This window comes from Lathamus discolor, chromosome Z, assembly GCF_037157495.1.
Source record: "Lathamus discolor isolate bLatDis1 chromosome Z, bLatDis1.hap1, whole genome shotgun sequence".
NCBI lineage: Eukaryota > Metazoa > Chordata > Aves > Psittaciformes > Psittacidae > Lathamus > Lathamus discolor.
Window position 1 is genome coordinate 43,717,141 of NC_088909.1, and position 17,307 is coordinate 43,734,447.

A 17,307-nucleotide genomic window follows, 5' to 3' on the forward strand; every position below is an offset into this window, starting at 1 on the left:
GAAAAAAAAAAGGAAAAGGAAAAAAAAAAAAGAAGAAAAAAAAAGAGAAAAGATGAATGGCAGAAATCCTATGGAATAATGGTTGTTAAGGTAAATACTAATGAACAATGTAAGGGATGTGTTACTAAGAAAAGAGGTATAGGGTGTCTTGCTTTAAAGAATAATTTACAACATCAGAAAGATATTGAAAGCTTGGATTTGACAGTTGCCCCATCAGCCCCACTGGCATTAAATGAAGAAAGGGGGGAGGAAGAGGATTTTGTAATAAAAAAAAAAAAAAAAAAAAAGAGAATGAATGTAGACAGAATGTGATATAATCAATGTGCCCTTTGCAAGCAGGAAGGACATTGGAAAAATGAATGTCCATCAAAAGGGGGGCAGTTCATGACAACAAGAAATCCTTTTGCAGGATTAAATAAAGGCTAAAACAATGTTGTTGGGGGATTTTGTTAATCAAAGCTGACTAAGCTGAGCAGAAAATAAAGAACCCCTTGTAAAGATCCAACTAGGAAAGGAGGAAGTAAAATTTTTAATAGATACAGGGGCCACTTACTCAGTTTTAAATGACTTGCATGGAAAAATAGGAAAGAAAGCTACAACAATTGTAGGAGCCACGGGAAAGAAGAAGTGCGACCATTTTTGCAACCCCTAAAATTACGATTTCAAGGAAAAGAATTGACACATGAATTTCTATATGTACCTGAATGCCCCATTCCCCCTTTAGGACGGGACTTATTGGCCAAATTGGATGCAATGATCATTTTGAAGATGGTGAATTAATAATGCAAATCCCCGAATCAAAAGCAGGACAGATTTTGGTTCTTAAAAAAAACCCATTGCTCAAATTCCAAAAGAGGTAAAAGAGGCTGTGATACCGACAGTTTGGGAGACAGAAATCCTGGGAAAATCAAAAGCAGCTCAGCCAGTAACAGTGGAATTAAAAGATGGGGTTAGGCCAGTAAGAGTTAAACAATATCCTCTGAAGCTAGAGGCAAAGTTTGGGATTATAAAAACAATTGAGAAATTTTTGAAATATCGAATTTTGGAAGAATGTGAATCAGAATATAACACACTAATTTTTCCAGTAAGAAAATGAAACAGTGAATATAGGTTAGTACAGGATCTGAGGGCAATAAATAAAATAACAAAAGATATCCCCCCCAGTAGTAGCAAATCCTTATACACTGTTAACATCTGTGAAGGAAAAATATAAATGGTTTACAGTGATTGATTTAAAAGATGCCTTCTTCTGCATTCCTCTTAATAAAAATAGCAGGAAACTGTTTGCATTTGAATGGGAAGAATCCAGAGAGTGGACGAAAAACAGAACTAGCGTGAACCAAACTACCACAAGGATTCTAAAACAATCCAACCCTTTTTGGGAATCAATTGGCTAAGGAACTGGAGACATGGACTACTCAAGGAAAGGTACAGGTACCGAGATCATAATATCTCCAATTGCAATACGTAGATGGTATCTTTATTGTGGCAGAACAGAAATCATTATGCATAAAAGTGACTATTGAAATCCTGAACCAGCTAGGAATAAAAACTGCATAGAGACAATTTGTGCCATTCCAGAACCACGGAATTTGCATGAGTTAAGAACATTTTTGAGCATGGCAGGATGGTGCACGTTGTGGATAATGAATTACGGACTTATTGCTAAACCCCTGTATGAAGCCCCAAAATCACATGCTTTTGTTTGGGACAAACCACAGAAAGAGGCCTTTAAAAACTGAAGAAGACGTTAATAAAATCACCAGCATTGGGACTCCCAGATTTGACAAAGGACTTTCAGTTATTTGTCCATGAGAGGCAGAGATTGACGTTGGGAGTATTAACCCAGAAAATTGGAAGCTGGAAAAGACCAGTAGGATATTTTTCAAAACAACTAGATCCGGTAAGTGCGGGATGGCCTTCATGTTTAAGAGCGGTAGCGGCAACTATTGTTCTAATACAGGAGGCCAGAAAACTGACTCTGGGAAAACATATTGAAGTGTTTGCACCACATATGGTAAAAACTGTCTTGGAACAAAAAGGGGGGTATTGGTTATCCCCTAGCTGAATGATGAAATATCAAGCAATCTTAACAGAACAAGATGATGTGAATCTAAAGACTACTAATTTGTTAAATCCAGCAGCTTTTCTAGGAACTGATCTAGAGGAAGGAACTCTTGAACATAACTGTACAGAGGTCATCGAGCATATATATATGCAACCAGAACAGACTTAAAAGAGGTACCTCTTGAGCAACCAGACTGGGAACTTTTCACAGATGGAAGCAGCTTTGTGGAGAACAGAACACGGTACGCAGGATATGCTGTAACAATGCAACAAAAGGTAATTGAGGCAAAAACATTACCTCCTGGGACGTCAGCTGAATGGGCAGAGCTGATAGCTCTTACAAGAACGTTGGAACTGAGCGACGATAAAAGGTGAATGTATGAACTGATTCAAAGTATGCGTTTGGTATAATACATATACACGGAACATTGTAAAAAGAATGAGGACTGTTGTCTTCACAAGGGACTAATATAAAATATCAAGAAGAAATTTTGAAACTGATAATTGCTGTACAAAAACCCAAACAGATAGCCAGTATGCATTGTAAAGCACACCAAGGAGGAACTTCGAAGGTATCCGAAAAAAATACACTGGCAGATTGGACAGCTCGACAAGTTGCCCGAAAGGTATGGAACATGATGGCCCTGATACCTCTCAAGGTAAGCCCATTCCATACCTATCTTTCACAAGATCCTAATTATTCAAAAGAAGATGAAAAGCTGGCAGGACTATTGGAGGCTCAAAAGAATTCTGAAGGGTGGTATACAACAACAACAACTGGACAAATAATAGTACCACCAGCAATAATGCGAAAAATCCTACAAACTGAACACCAAAAATGTCATTGGGGTGCAGAAGTATTGGTAACTTATTTAAGGCTAGGAATAATTTCCACACAGATGTTAACAATGGCAAAAGCAGTGGGATCAAAATGTGAAATTTGTTTGAAAAATAATCCAGTAGTAAAAGACAAATTAAGATGGAAAGAATTAGGATAGAAGTGGAACCAGGAGATTATTGACAGGTTGATTTTGCAGAACTACCAAAAGTACAAGAGTACAAATATCTGCTAGTAGGGGTTAACACCTTTTCTGGATGGCCAGAAGCCTTTCCCTGTTGCACCAATCAAGCAAAAGAAGTGGTGAAATGGTTACTTAGAGAAATCATCCCACGTTTTGGAGTTCCTTTAGGAATATCATCAGATAGGGGTCCACATTTTATTGCCAACCATAGTACAAGAAGTTAGTAAACTATTAGGGATATCATGGAACTTACATACTCCCTGAAGGCCCCAATCTAGTAGACAGGTAGAAAAAATGAATCAAACAATAAAGAGACAAATCAGTAAAATATGTCAAGAGGCCAGAATAAAATGGCCACAAGCATTACCTATAGCTCTGTTACGAATCAGAGTAAAACCCAGAAGTGGAATGTCAATAAGCCCCTATGAGATCCTCTATGGAAAGCCATACTTGGCAGGAACCCTCCACAGGAACTAAAGTAGGATGGGCTATGGAATCCTTATTTACTCAAGTTGCAGTATATCAGAATAGAGGAATGATTTATGATCTAATTGGTCAGACAGAAAGATTAGCTAAAATAACAAAAAGGGATTCAAAGATATAAATTAGCAATTACAAGCCACAACTAAAATGACCTTGCAGAACAGAATGGCATTGGACATGTTACTGATTAAAGAACATGGTGTTTGTGAATATTTGAAAGATAGAATAGACCATTGTTGTATTCATATTCCCAATATAACTGCGACCATAGAATATAATATTTCCCAATTGACTAAAGTTGAACAGGAAGCAGAAAAAAAAAGAGAATATATTGAACAAAATTGGACTGGAGCGCTCTTTGATAGTTTGGGCCTTCACCTCACAGGATGGGTCCATTCCCTCGTACAAACTATAATTGTGATACTGATTGTATTTTTTAATGCTATATTTGATGTATCTTTGTATTCGAAAGGAAATAGCCCAAAACAGAGCATGGACCCATTGAATCATAGAGGCAGTAACTAGGAAACATCTGAAATACCCTACACCTCCACTGACTTATCAGGAGACAGCTACCTAAGAGAATGAAAATACTTACTTAAGTTAAGTATTTTCAAAGGGGGGAAATGTTAGAGAAAAGGGCAAAATTTTACGATAACTAAATATTAGAAATGATTATATTTGAAAATTTATAAATCAGTAGTGTGGGTTTGGAAATACTGTAATTTTCCAGTACTGTTTGTAGTTTTGTACCACAGTTATTCAGTAACCAATGTTAACAATGGTAGGCTAGGTGGCAAGAGCTAACATAATTACATATGGTAAAGGGCATACGGGTGGATTTAAAAGGTATTGTGAAAGTCTATCGAAGTAGAAATTAATGGACACACCAGGGTAGTCAAGTGAGAACAAGACAATGCTGGCGTCCACACAATGGTTGGGGTATATCCAAAGAATAGAAAGGTGAAGAAGGACAGAGCGAGGAAGACTTCTTACTTCATCTGAGGAAGACTCCTTACTTCATCAATGCGACCACCAGAGGAGGCTGCGCAAGCGCAGAAGAGGCTGATGTCGTAATAGACTGATGTGGCAATCCTTGATACATATGTATTAGTTAATGATGCAATCCGTGTTAAATATGTATTAGTAACCAAATTTTTAGTGTATAAATTGCGAACGCGATGTGACGAGGTGGAAGCCAGATTTGGGCGAGTGCCCCTGGTTTCCCAGCGCTGCAGTAAAGCACCTCATATAACCATTCCGGTGGTTATGTGTTTATTCTTACGCTAACAACAGGATACACAGTAACAACATACAATGTCATAGAATCATAGAATCATAGAATAGTTAGGGTTGGAAAGGACCTCAAGATCATCTAGTTCCAACCCCCTTGCCATGGACAGGGACACCTCACACTAAACCATCCCACACAAGGCTTCATCCAACCTGGCCTTGAACACTGCCAGGGATGGAGCACTCACAACCTCCCTGGGCAACCGATTCCAGTGCCTCACCATCCTAACAGGAAAGAATTTCCTCCTTATATCCAATCTAAACTTCCTCTATTTAAGTTTTAACCCATTACCCCTTGTCCTGTCACTACAGTCCCTGACGAAGAGTCCCTCCCCAGCATCCCTATAGGCCCCCTTCAGGTACTGGAAGGCTGCTATGAGGTCTCCACGCAGCCTTCTCTTCTCCAGGCTGAACAGCCCCAACTTCCTCAACCTATCTTCATACGGGAGGTGCTCCAGTCCCCTGATCATCCTCGTGGCCCTCCTCTGGACTTGTTCCAGCAGTTCCATGTCCTTTTTATGTTGAGGACACCACAACTGCACACAATACTCACAGGTGAGGTCTCACAAGAGCAGAGTAGAGGGGCAGGATCACCTCTTTCGACCTGTTGGTCACGCTGCTTTTGATGCAGCCCAGTATACAGTTGGCTTTTTTGGGCTGCAAGCGCACACTGCCGGCCCATGTTCATTTTCTCATCAACCAACACCCCCAAGTCCTTCTCCGCAGGGCCGCTCTGAATCTCTTCTTTGCCCGGTCTGTAGCTGTGCCTGGGATTGCTCCAACCCGGGTGTAGGACCTTGCACTTGTCATGCTTGAACATGGGGTGCAAGTTTACCTCTGACTATTCATGTTAATTTTACTCTAAAGATGAAATAATTCTGTTGTGATAGGAGCTCTTGCTGTAGTCATTGAGAGTTGTCTAATCCATCATCTTGGACAATATTGGCACAAGTCTGAGTAATACTAAACTAGTGCATCCTTAATAACTGTAGACAAGGTTTTCTTCACTGAAGATGTTAATGATTATCACAGCTTCGTTATGGCATGCCACCTTGTCTGTTGCAAGGGCTTTTGATGCCAGTACAGCTTGGAGGTTTTACTCCTGAGAGTGCAATAGGTGAAAAGGCAGACTTGCCACAAAGTTCCTTCCATTCCTTTGTTTTGGCAGCCCTCATTCAAAGATGAAGGACTTGCACCAATTAACAGTAGATTTCCCGAGTATCTTGGTCATTCACACAAATGTACCCCACAGTGCCTCAGTGAAGGAGGCAGTAGTACCACCACTGGTGAAACAGGCCAAGCGTCCTTTAAGAGGAGCATGTAGCAGAATTGACTTGCAGTTGAGATTCTGTATCTAGAAGTGATTATAAAAGTCAATGGAAAACTTATGGAAGGCTGAAAGCTGGAGAGCAAAGGAAGTATGAGATCTTTAACAAGAGAGTGCTTAATTCATAAAAGAAACTACTTCCAATGTATTTTAATTCACTGCACTTAGTGGAAAATATGGACTTTAAACTGAACAACACACTTATGTTTCTACAACGCATTTCTGTTTTAACACCAACACTGTATTATTTACATTATAAATTTTATCAGTCACTCTAAAACCACATTATTCCTGATCAGTGACTGTTATCTTTTTTGAACACTTACTTATTACTTTGTGCACAGTTTGTAATTCGTATTTGTTGTTTTGTTGCAATTCTGATTATTCAGGTCATTCATTCCTGTCTTCCAACTCAGTTCTAGGAGACTTCACACTTTTTACCAAAAAAATACAGTTTTGTCAGAGCTGCACATGCTTTCACATGTTGCCCTGCACCTCAGGTGGAAGGTAAGGAAATAAGCTAGCTGTTGTCAGCGTTGGGGTTGAGACAAGGAGGCACAAAAGCACAATGTAGTCAGTTCTAAGTAACATTAAGTTTGATGGCTTTGTAATGGAAAATTACTGTGGTGCTTGAAGGTAGTTGACGTTGTTTCAGGTCCTTAGGAACTGGACCTGGGGATGGGGAGTATCTGGGACTAGCAGATGTCCAGGATGGGCACAGTTGAACTAACTGATAAGTAGGACAGGATGATTGCTATGTTTGTGGTGTTAATGAAACCATTAAACTGGTGTAAACATCTGCTGGGGAGTATCCAGGACTAGCAGATGTCCAGGATGGAAGCAGTTAAACTAAGCGATAAGTTGAAGGACAGGATGATTGCTATGTCTGTAATGTCAATTAAACTGGTGTTTCAAAGACTGCCAGAAGTTATGAGGATTGTTGGGAGAAGTAAACGACCCTTAAAGACCACCATCACATTTTTTTGTATGCATGTGGGAAACTTTCTGGAAAATGATGTAATTCATGTGTAGCCTCATATATAAGGATGGCCTGTATAGCAATAGGGTGACACATGTTAGGAGGAGCTATTCCCTGTGTCTCCTGGCGCTGCAATAAATACCTGCTTTTCAATTTGAAACTCTGTTGGCGAGTTTGTTTCTGGAGTTTTCTCCAAATCAGGGTTTACAGATAATGGTCGTTGTACACATCTCAGTATTTGCATACCCAGAGTATCCATGGATACCCCTTAACCACAATAAAGAATTTCTTGTTACTTCTGTGGATACAAATTCAAAGTGTTCACAAGACATTTACACAAGTTGTTAATGTCTTGCATTAGTCTTTAGTATGTCCTGAAGATTAACTTATCTGGAAGGTACTTGCTTCAGGTTACTGTAATAGCAGTCTTTAAATGACAGCAGAAAGTTCCCAAATGACTGAAGGGCTGGAGAACATGTTCTGTGAGGAAGGACTGAAGGAGTTCAGTCTTCAGCCTGCAGAAGAGAAGGTTTATGGGGGACCTCATCACATTTTTCCAGTATTTGAATGGTGGCTACAAAGAGGACAGAGGCTTTCTCTTCACAAGGACCCACATGGAGAGGACAAGGGGCAACAGGTGCAAGTTGCATAGGCAGAGTTTTCATCTTGCTAAAAGAAAGAAATTTTTCACTGTAAGAGCAATTCTACATGGAACAACCTCTCCAGAGAAGTGGTAGAATCCTCATCACTGGATGAAAACAAATCTGGTCAGGGTGCTGGATAATCTCATGTAGGCTCACTTTCCCGTGAAAGTTTGGAGCAGATGATCTTTTGAAGTCCCTTCCAACATGGCCTATTTTATGACTCTGTGATTAGTGGGCGTCATAATTATTGTGGCAGTAATATAGTCAAATGTATATGGAGTCATCATACTGAGTCCTTACTTTCAACTGAATGTGACGAAGGGTAGCTGACTCATAGTGGTTAAGAACTGTTGAGTTCATATGCAGAATTTTTCCTCATTTTCTTCCAACAGTAGTCAACTAATTCCCCAAAGCAACCTTCTGAGAATTACAAATAAGATTTTGTGGTATTCTTTTGTCAAAGATTAATATTAAACCTAGTGTTTCAGGAATATAGTTACAATATACAGGGTAGTAGAAATTTGAGATTAATTACGTAAGTTTCATGGAAAGGTAATGTTATAGCAATGCACAGTCAGTCCAACTCATTGCGTTTCATAAAGAGCAGGTCAGTAGTTCAGTGCTGTTAGTCTCCTGAACTTCTTCTTGCTCTTTAATTGTTTTGCTTTCTCTAAAAGTTATTTCACACCACATGTGTTTTCAGAGGTCTAGAAGGTGCTGTGAGAAACCTAAGATGACTTGCAAGATGTGTTAGCTGTAGTAGTTAATGTTCATGTTCTCAGCTCTGGAGCTGTCTCATCTTAGAACACAAATTCTTTGGGGAACGGATTAACCTATTTGAGTAATTATACATGTTAGTGAACATCCAGCACACCAGCACCAGATCTGCAGAGATCCTGGTAAAGTCTTCAGAATCTGATTTAGTGTGATAGCTTAATAGGCAGAATCAAAAATTATACAGATGGCATGGCAAACGCATATTCTGATCCATTCAGGGATGGTAAACACTTGCTCTTCAAACAGTTCTCTTTTCTTCTCCCCACTTCAGCTATATATATATATATATATATATATTTTTTTTTTTTTTTTTTTTTTTGCCAGAGCCTTTTCCAGATAATAAGCAATTTACTTGCCTCTGGTACACTATTTTACAAGTGGATATATGTACAGGGGTGTAAGTAAACAGTTTAGAAATGTAGAAATGTCCATACAGGGGAATATAAACCATATGGGGGGGGGTTGTACAAGAGGATACCAAGTTAAACTGCTTGATTGCTTAACATTTATATCTCTCAGCGAATACCTATTGTGCTTACCATGCAGTACCAGAGCATCAGCTACTGATAAGGAAAGACAGTTAATTCCCGTAAAAAAACAGCTTTTGCAACTTGGATATTAACCAGACTCCTGAAGACTCCTAGAGAGCATGCGCAGCAAATAAAGGTGAAAAGTTTAGACGGAGGAAGACTCACTTACTTCATCCTGAGGCCCCTGCCCAACGACCACCAGGAGGCACTGTGCACGAGCAAAGGACTTTTTGCTCATCATGATATGCAGCGGGAATAGGACATAAATATGTATAGGAGTATTGAGTAACCTAATGCATATGAATGACTTTAGAGGATAAATGTAAAGGGAAGACGACGCTGAGGTGTGCATGCCTTTGGAGGAGCTATCCCCCATGGGCCTCAGCTGAATAAACGCATACCTACTTTACAACTTTAACGAGTTGTGGAGTTAATCCACGTATCAGCCTCTCCAGTTTTGTTTCACATGCTAAGATTGGGAGTTATTTTGTGTAATCTTTTCTCAGAATGTGGTAAGTGCCATTAGAAATCTTACTTTTCTATCTCTGGCTTGTGTTTATTTGTGTTTAAATTGTTTTGAGAGTTGGAGTTTTTTCCCACATTTTATTGTAACTCTGACAAACAGTACTAGTTAAGTTGCTATATACTTAATAGTGTTTCTCCCTCGCCTAAGCATTTGATGTTTCATAGAATGAACTCCTCAAATGTGAAGAGGCCCTACTTGTAGGTTTAGAAGGCGCTTAGGTCATCTTAATGCTACCTAGTGGGTCTAAAAAGCAGCAACAATCCTTGGATAGCATCCTCATCTCTTCATTTTAAACTGTTGATGGTCTGAGTTCTTTTATATATTGAGTTAGCATTACTGGTTTAACTGGAAATAACACATAACTGTTTTGGCTTACCTGTCTGAGATTAGTGAGTGGTCTTGTGAACCATTGAAATGCTGCCCCAGGAAGCAGAAGTCCCAAAACCCTAGTACTTTTTTTAAGGCATTTTTTTAAAGATAGGTAGTGAGTTTTCGTATTTTGTACAATTTTGGTAAAGGCTCTGTATATGTTTGAGTGTGTGTTCATATTGTCAGAACAGGATACAGGTTTTTACCTCTCGCAAACCGTTCAAATATGGCTCCATTTTTATCTCGTGCTTCCCATGTTTAACTCCCATCCTCACGTTTAAAGGTAGCACAGATGAGATTTGTTTGTTTGGATTTCTTTATTTGGCCTGAACATGTACGGACTTGAATTTTGCATGGTGAGTTGTGCAGCCCTTAGTAAAGAACTTCGAACTTCCTTTGTTTGGTTCACATAGCTGCTCCAAAGAACAGTTACAAAACCCACAGAAGTGTTCTTCCTCATTTGAATTTAAAACAAAAAAACAAAAAAACCAAACCAAACCAAACCCAACCTTGTTCACATTGAAAAGAACAAGTAAGTGTGCTGATTACTGGTTGTGTAATTTTCATTTTTGTTGTGAAGAGCTGCAGGGAAGTTTTGCAGCAATAGTATGCAAACCTGGTGTTCAAATGCCCTTTGGTGCCTACAGTATGTCTGCATGGCAGCTTTTTTTTTTTTTTTTTCAGGGAACTAGTGATACAGAGGTTTAGCTAATGTACAGGGGGGTTGTACAGGGGGATTGTACAAGGGGGTTATTCAGGGGTGTTAAAAGAATTCCACTTGCTTAACAAAAGTACTGCCTGCTTATACTCATTCAGCAAATACCTACCACGCTTACCATGCAGTACTAGAACATAAGCTGCTCATAAGGGCAGAAACAGTTACCTAGTTCCAGTTAAAACCAGCTTTGCGGTTTGGACAGTGACCAGACCCCTAGAGAGCATCCATGATGGCAAGAGGTGAAAAGTTCAAGCTGAGGAAGACTCACTTACTTCATCTTGAGACCCTTGCCCAACGACCACCAGGAGGCACTGTGCACGCGCAAAGGACCTTTTAACTCATTATAATAAGAAGCGGGGATAGGTCATGAATATATATAGGCGTGTTGAGTAACTCAATGTATATGTATAACTTTAGAAGAGAAATATAGAGGGAAATGAGACTGAAGTGCGCATGCTTTGGAGGAGCGATCCCCATGTGCCTCAGCACTGAATAAAGGCATACCTACTTTACAACTTTAACGAGTTGTGGAGTCTATCTGCTATCTTGGTATCACTAGGACTCTAAGGCATAGTGATTACCACCCACTCAGTGTATCTCTTTCACTGAGGGTAAAGAAATCCGGAAAGTAGTCCCTTATCTGCTCAGGATCCAGGTTAACTGAGGCAGCAATGGTAGCACCTCCTTTTATCTTATGTTCTGCATGAATGGGATTGACCTCTTATCACCAGAAGATTGAGAAAATTTCCAGCTGTTGGCATCTTTAGTGAGAGCTCAAGTTCAATTCCTCTGAAGCCAAAAATGCAATAGCCAGGGGAAAAAAAAAAAAAAAAAAAGCTAGATGAAAGATTGATCTCTCCTTGTGGTTAGGACATTTTGCAGAGTATGAAGATGGGAAGGAATGAATCTCTTTTTTTTCTCTCTGCTCCAAAGACTGCTCTCTTTTGCTAGGCAAAAGGAGGTGTGTTTACTTTGCAGAGCTGAGTGTGGAAGCCCTGTTCTGCTTGTACCAGCTGAGGAGGGATGGAGACTGCTCTTGAAAAGAAAAGAGCATGATTTGTTGGTTAGAGTATTCTATGCAACAACTGGGGTTCCTTCAGCCCTCTTTAGAGAAGGATTTTGTTTCTTGAATTGGCTTTAGATGTTGCAGCTGTCCTCTGCTTTGACTTCCTGTATGTCTTACAGTTATCAGCACATTCTCATGCCAAACTGTGCTTGCGGGGGAACTAGAGGTGGGATGTGGCTAGCTGTCCAAGTTAGAAGATTCTGCACTTTGTCACTTATGCTCAGGCCAGGCTAGAGTGTAGTAGATTAGTAGATATGTCAGCTATGTTTTGAAACATTTTATTGTGTCATGTGAAGAGATAGTGTAGCATATACAGAAAACTACAGGAATCTTGAGACACAGCAAAATGCAGACATTAAATTAACTACCATCAGCAGTGGTTCACAAGTTTTACCCTCAGGAATCACGTTCAGAAAGTGCATTGAAGCAGATGAAAACTTCAGTGCCAGCTACATGCTTTCTCCTCTGGTATGCAAAGTGTTCTAAATTAGACTAGTGTATATTCTGCCCCTCTGCTCTGCTCTGGTGGGGCCTCACTGAAGTACTGCATCCAGTTCTGGAGTCCTCAGCACAGGAAAGATATGGACCTGTTGGAAAGAGTTCAGATGAGCATCACAAAAATGATCAGAGGGATGGAACGTCTCTCCTAGGAGGAATGGCTGAGAGAGCTGGGCTTTTTTAGCCTGGAGAAGACTCCAGAGAGACCTTATTGTGGCCTTTCAGTACTTAAAAGAGGCTTAAAAGGAAGATGGGGAGAAAGATGGAGAAAGACTTTTTAGCAGGTCCTGTTGTGACAGGATGAGGGGTGATGGTTTTAAACTAAAAGAGGAGAGATTTAGGCTGGATGTGAGGAAGAAATTCTTTGAAATGAGGGTAGTAAAATACTGGCACAGGTTGCCCAGAGAGGTGGTGGATGTGCCATCCCTGGAGACATTCAAGGCCTGGCTGGATGTGGGTCTGGGCAACCTCATCTAGTTGAAGTTGTCCCTGCTCATTGCAGGGGGTTGGACTAGATGACATTTGAAGGTCCCTTCCAACCCAAACTATTCTATGATTCTGTGATTCTATGATTCTATAATGAAAGAAAGAGTTTTTCTGGGATATTGTATGTGAATAATATTTTGAGTTGTCCTACTGTAACTTGGCTTCCTTTCTTGGCTTTTCCTGAATTAAATATTTTTCTTAATTTCCCGCAGTAGAGACAGTGGGATGGGTTTGCCATACATAATTAAGTGCTTCTATTCAGTGCTAGCAAGAATGGAAGTACAGCACTAGAAGTCAGGGTCGTAGGTAGCACCCTCACCATAAAGTTAGCATAATCATTTTTATTGCTCGTGCATGTCTGCAGGTGACATAATAGGAATGTGTTCAAATGGTTTCACGTACCTGACATATGTAGGATCCACCTCCTAGGGACAAAGCTTAGGTTTGATTTTTATTCTGAGTCACCTCCAAAGACTTGCATTTGACTGGAGGCAATTTAAATAAAGATTTATTTAACAGGGAAATCAAGGTGGAGAATAAGAAAGCAATCTGTTATAACAAGACAGATGTTAGCCGGAAAGTCTTCAGGTTATAAGCCTTGAGGAGGTAATGGACATGTCAGTCTTTTCTCTAACCTACTCACCCTTTATGAACCACAGAAACAACTTAACCAGAGCAAAGATTTTCTGGGAACTGATCTAGTGACTAACCATTCACGCATGGTGAAAAAACTGTTTCCTCTTATCAAGTCAAACAGTCTGCCCTTGCTTCATAGTAATGTAATGTGTGAATTATTCTTCCTTCTTGTCATAAAACCAGGAATTATATAATACACCTGGTTTGTGCAGATCTGCAGTAGCTCCCTTGTCTCTACACTCAACTTTAATGCTCTAATTAGCAGAAAATTTGAGTAGGTATAGAAAAGCACAAACCTTTCGATGCTAAGTGATGGCTTTGGCTTTTGTCAGAGTAGGAGCTTCAAGAACACATGTAGGAGTTTCACAAATCCAGTGATACAGTTTAACATGCCAATAGGAGAATTTTTTTCCCAACACAAGTCCCACAGACATTAATTCTGACATGAACCATGAATTTATTATGAATTAATTCTAATTCCAGTTAGTGCAACAGCAAATAGTGTATCATTTATGAAAAATGTGTCAGATTTTTTTAATTCATTTTTATCTGTCCAAGTTCTTTGTTTCTCTAACAGAGCAAGGTAGAAGGTACTCAAATTGTTTATGTTTTGATCTAGAATGTAATTCCTTCTCCTGATTCTAAATTGCTTATTTTTGTGTCTTCAGTGGAAGCTGATTTGTTTCTTGTCTTACAGAATGGAAGCTCGATGAGTGACACTTGGCTGTCCTCCTGACACAGACTGTTGTAGGGATGTTTCTATCTGCACTTCCATTTTTGAGCTGGGGCATGTCTAATGGCCAGAGCAGAGAGCATTGCAAGAAGCTGTCAGCTGCTGCCAAATAATTCTGTCCCAAAAAGGACATAACCCTGTCAGCCTTGTTCTGATCCTGAGCTAAGGAGTTTCACTCCAAGGGCTAACAAGATTAGGTATGGCAGCCTACCAATATGCACAAGGTTTTGAGCTTCACTATTACAGTGCCCTACCCAGCATACAAAGGATATTTTTCTCTCTCACATGTAATCACAGGCATAATTAAAAAACTGTTCTATGCAATTCCACTTCTGAGTCCTTGCTGCTGAACTTCGTTTGTCTCTTTTCCTTTTTTGCTTGGCTCAGAAGATGAGGACTACACAGCTGTCTGTTCCTGGGTGCCAGTCCAAGGAGGACATCCTGTCCAAATTCATACTAAAGGTGTCAAAGTTGCATGGAGCCAGCCCTGTCCATACTGTGTACATGGAGTGTCCTCAGACAGCATAGTTGTCTCACCAGGCTCTCACAGCTCTCTCCTGTTCCTAATTCCTCTGATACCAACCGTCAGCCTCTAGAAGAGCGCCCTCACATGTAAAAGGGGATGGATGTCAGTTGTAGGATGGATACAGTTCTACTCAGTGCTTGGCCAAAACTTTTCTGTGGCACTTACTAGCAAGCATGTAGTGGATCCAGTCCTCTGTCCTGCGCTGTGTTGTGTAGCCTAGTTGGCACACAGAGACTTCACTTAGTAGAGTGCTTCTGGGCTGGCGAGGAGGAGGAAAGCATTATTTAGCTGTCTTTGGAGTGACTAATGGAAAAAGAGTACTGCGAAGACTGGCTGAAGATGTGGCTGTCTCCAGCATGTGTACTGACTGGGAGCTTTCTAGGTGACAGTCTTTGTGACGTCTTGGACGCTGCAATAGGACAGTGAAGATGCAACCGTTGTTCCTCTAGTACAGTCATCATTACTGAAAATTCCCTATTGCAAAACTTCTATTTGGGGGATAAGTTGAAGTAGAAAGGGATTCAGCTTTGCCCCCTTCTTGTCCTCTCACTTTCATTGCAGTGCTATGCAATAGGAGCTACAGGTGCTTACTCTGGTGCGAAAAAAGGTGTTTATCTGGGATAATTTGGTGCTGTAGTTAATAAGCTGCTCAGTACATTCTCAGTACCAGGCAGTGCCACAGTGCTGTAACCGTGCTGCAGACTGTGCTGCACTTGGAGCTGACTCACTTTCCCATGTCAAACTGTCCTCATGCTCTTCTTCAGGGTGCTTTGACTCATACCTGTCCAATACAGAATGTATAAATAATCCTAGGAGAACCCAGAATCAAATCAATCCTGCTGAAGTGTTTCTACCACTGGGCTACTCTCTTTTTCTTGGGTTGGTTTTTTTTTTCCTGTGGAAATATTAGCCTATGGTGGAAGAAGGAAGGAAGGCCCTTAAATTGCCTTATTTGGACAAAGGCTTTAATTACAGGAGGTGCCTTACAGAAGCTGAATACCTAGAAGTATCATTGTACTCAAGGAGAGGCATACATGTAATTACAAACATTGAATAAGCAAACAAAAGAGAACCAGATTTATAAACTATAGAAACCACAAAAATATGGCAAATACTTTGCTCAGACTTAAGCAATACCTCACTATTAAAATAGGAGATATTTCTTAGAGCTAATATCAGATAAGAAATAAATCAGCCTACATTTGACCCAGGCTTATCAGCAGTAGTTATTGGATATTCACTTCAAACGTTACCTTGTTAGTGAACAAAAATATTCTCATCACCCTCTACTGCATTCTGAGCCAGATATTACTCAGATAGCATTTACCATTTTGAAATATCATATTGACATGAGAAACAGATTTTTGGTTTGTTTGTTTGTTTTTGCATAACTGCAAACTGGTGCTGCAGTCCACTTTTTCCCTAAACTTAAGAATAACAGTAAGACACAGAACTGACCTTGAAACATTTTCTGTGTTTATTTTAGTTGATTTTTTTTGTTTTTTAATAGCAGACCATTTGTCATATAAAGATCTTCAGATAGATTTTGAGACTTTTGAATAGTGTCTCTCAGAAGCCCTATTTTCCTGCAGAGCGTGGTTCTTTCAGCCTTCTTCACCCTGTCACATGGTCCTCAGCTGTGAAGGGGCCTGTAAGAACATGGCCCTCAGCTCTGAAACCAAACTGATTTATAGTTAAGATTGTCAAGCTTCTTGCTTGTCAAGCAGTTTCTTGCAATAGTAATATTGTGTGTTTGCTTTTATAAACTTTAAAAAACTTTTATAAATTTTTATAAACAACTGTAGTTGTTACAATACCAACAGAAATTGTTTAAATAAATACTGTAAAAAAACCCAGCAGAGGTGACTAACCCTATACATAGATTTTGCCACCTTATCATCTACATTGCTACATAAACATCTGATTTTCTGCATCTGTACACAAAACTCTAGATAATGCTATATGACTGGTTAAAATTTTAAGTTAATAAGTTAAATGCCATAATTGCTCTAGCTTCTTTTCTGATTTTTGTCTGGCTTAAACCAGAACATGCAGGATGGTTTGAAAAGTTTGTACAGCAGGCCTTTGAACCAGTAGAACACTCAGTAAAAGTGGAGTCAGCAAGATAGGGGAAAGTCAGGTCTGTTCTGTTTTGTGTGTTGTTTACCAGGCTGCCTGTACTGATTGGAAAATTCATTACACATTAACTTTAGATTCTGCTTGTCCTCTGAAGAGTGAGCGTGGGCTGTGTGGCAGAGCAAGATGCTACTTTTTATATTCTCTGACCTATACACATTAGATACAGTCACTGTTTCTAATCATAGAATCATAGAATTATTGAGATTAGAAAAGACCTTTAAGATCACCCAACCATAAATTTGGAACTTCCAATTTGACCACGAAACTGTGTCCCTAAGTGCCACGTCTACATGATTTTTAAATACCTCCAGGGATGGTGACTCAACCATTTGCCTGGGCAGCCTGTTCCAGTGCTTGACAACCTTCTCAGTGAAGAAATTTTCCTAATATCCAATCTAAAACTCCCGTGGTACAATTTGAGGCCATTTCCTCTTGTCCTATCACTCATTACTTGGGAGAAGAGACTGATAGCCACCTCACACTCCATG

General features: G+C 39.8%; 1 long non-coding RNA gene across 1 annotated transcript in view; it reads left to right on the plus strand.

The window, feature by feature from the left end:
- Window positions 1-9,054: 9,054 nt before the first annotated feature.
- LOC136005005 (uncharacterized) overlaps window positions 9,055-17,307 on the plus strand; it is a 32,698-nt gene continuing 24,445 nt past the window's right edge. The window contains exon 1 of the long non-coding RNA XR_010608657.1: window positions 9,055-9,634. This is a non-coding gene — a long non-coding RNA (uncharacterized LOC136005005). The remainder of the gene's footprint in view (window positions 9,635-17,307) is intronic.